This window comes from Bison bison, unplaced genomic scaffold (genome assembly GCF_000754665.1).
Source record: "Bison bison bison isolate TAMUID 2011002044 unplaced genomic scaffold, Bison_UMD1.0 scf7180017855665, whole genome shotgun sequence".
Classification (NCBI taxonomy): Eukaryota; Metazoa; Chordata; class Mammalia; order Artiodactyla; family Bovidae; genus Bison; species Bison bison.
Window position 1 is genome coordinate 8280 of NW_011486238.1, and position 2569 is coordinate 10848.

At 49.9% G+C, this 2569-nt stretch overlaps 1 pseudogene across 1 annotated transcript in view; it reads left to right on the plus strand.

Moving 5' to 3' along the window:
- The window catches only part of LOC105002407, a 6221-nt pseudogene extending 3808 nt beyond the window's left edge, over window positions 1-2413 (plus strand). Inside the window, exons 3-5 of the transcript XR_826956.1 lie at window positions 334-541; window positions 2088-2229; window positions 2315-2413. The product of XR_826956.1 is annotated as a pregnancy-associated glycoprotein 2-like (transcript). The remainder of the gene's footprint in view (window positions 1-333; window positions 542-2087; window positions 2230-2314) is intronic.
- Window positions 2414-2569: the final 156 nt, after the last annotated feature.

The window sequence follows — 2569 nt, forward strand, 5'->3', positions numbered from 1 at the left end:
CTGCTGAGTGTGGGGCCCAATGGACAACACAGGTCATGGGCCAGTGAAGCCAACCCTGGGTGACTTGAATCCACACCCTAGTGCTTCAGGCCTTGATTTTTCTGAAAAAAATACAGGCTGGACAAGGGGGAAGCCAAAACCCTTCAGCACACTGACCTCTGAGGGTATCTCTGAGCACTCAGGTTACAGGAGGTCCAGGGCCTCTTCTGAAAACTGAATGGATAGAGCCTTGCCAGGTGGCCAGGCTTCTAACCTCCTTTGTGCCACTCATTAGCCAGCAACCGACCTCAGTCTGGTTCTCAATTGTCCTAGCCTCGAATTCTGCATCTGTAGATGGAGACCTTATTAGGGCCTTGATGAGTAGACAAGCACAGCTCTCAGACAGAATCTCCTCCAAAGATCTCCCCCTCTCCTCTCTCTACAGAAACAAGCCAGAGGGCAGTGTGGTGATGTTTGGTGGGGTGGACCACCGCTACTACAAGGGATAGCTCAACTGGATACCAGTGTCCCAACCTCGCCACTGGCTGATAAGCATGAACCAGTAAGCCTCTCTCTCTAAGGGTCACCACAAGTGATGCTCCCACAGCTGTACACAGACACAGGCAGACACACAAATCCACTCCCAGGCACAGTCAACAGACATACACATCAACCACTATGACACAGACAGACACAAGGCACTCATGCAAACATATAAGCAGGCACATATAAACATGAATAGCCAGCCAGAGACACACAAGTACACACAGAGCCATATATGAACACACATAAACAAACACAGAAACACATAAATACACAAACCACCCAGGGGTTCATAATCACCCCAGGCCTCCTGACCAGGGCTCTGAATAGGGTCCATCACAAGGTCCAGAAAGGCCTGTGCAGCTGCGGGAGGACTGCACCCCTGAGTGTGAGGTGGGGAGCATGGTTATAGGACTTTACAGTGTGGTGAAAAGACAATCAGGGAGAATTACCTCAGCCTGAACAAAGCTGTGGTAAGATGACCCACTGTCCAGGGCTACAAAGGACCAAGGAAGTTCTCAGCAAGATAAATGTCAGTTTAAAAACAGGGAAAGTCCTGAAGAAATGGGGAAAACTAGTCTCCTTAGGGAAAAGCTAGCCAGCAGTGGAAAGAGGTTGGTCACGGTCTTGGGGCCTGAAAATGACTCATAAAAAGAGACACCCCACACCCCTGGGCACACAGTGGGGCGGGGGTTATAACTGAAAGAATCGGGAAGGTGAGATCCAGGAGTAGCTTGAGAAGAAGAGGCAATAATTGATAAGATTCTGTGTTTGACCCTCAGATAAAAGCTTACCTGTCCTTTGAGGTTCTGTGTCTAGTCAGGTATCTCCTGGTCAGGGTCTCAGTGTCTGAGCCCAATGAGGAGGTGCTGCTCAGAGACATCCCCTCCCAGGGCAGCCGGTCTCCCCCACCCCTATGAGAATCTGCTGCCACAGGGACCTCCATCTTCACAGTGTGTTTGTCCCATTGTTGGTGAGACATCAGATATACCTCTCTGGATGGTCTTCATTACTTTCACAGTCTTCATTCACTCATTCAACAGACAAGCATTGTGCATCCACTGTGTGCCAAGCAATTTAGGAAGGCAATGAGAATAAAGCTTGCCCTCACATCTAAGAAGGTAAATGTACAAGAAATGACACACACACAGAGTGAACTGTCACCTTGGTACATGCTAGACATGAGGAAGGGTCTACAGAGAGTGACCAAGACAGGAGACTGATATATACCAGGAGAAAGATTTCCCTGAAACCATGACAGTTAAGCTGAAATCTGGAAAATGAGGAGAAATTAGCTAGTCAAAGGGGAGGGGACGCTTCTAGCAAGGAAGCCCAGCATGTGGCAAGGTATAAAAGAGCCAAGGTACAAAAGGTGTATTCAAGTACTGCTCAAGGATGTCAAGGAAGGTGCTGTGATCAAAGCAAAAGAAAAGTCAGGGCAAGAGATGACTCACTGTTCTAGAGACAGTCAGGGAGGGGGCAGCTGTGAGGGAGGGAGCTCACAGTCCCTCAAGGAGGGAGCCTTCCACATGACCCTGAGGCCCGCTTTGTCTACTGTCTCTCAGCATCAGCATGAATGGGAATATTGTTGCTTGTTCTCATGGATGTCAAGCCTTTGTGGACACCGGGACATCATTGATCTACGGCCCAACAGACCTAGTCACCAACATCAACAAGCTCATGAACGCCAGGCTTGAGAATTCTGAGGTGAAGGGTCATGCCACAAGGTCACTCCCAGTCTCCCCACATAATAAGGATTCTCTGGGCCAACCTCTCTCCTTCTCTCTAACAGTATGCAGTTTCATGTGATGCCGCCAAGACCCTGCCTCCTGTCATCTTCAACATCAATGGCATCGACTATCCACTGCCCCCTCAAGCCTACATCACCAAGGTGAGGGGCCATCCCTGAGGGTTTGTTCTCTAAATTGGGGTTTGCAGGAACCCTTGGGCTACTGCTGGGAGGAGGGCATGCTCCTCAGGCCAAGCCACAACTTGCAGATGCTGCTGAGCCCCTGTGGCTGGGCCAGCGCCTCCCACAAAATCAACC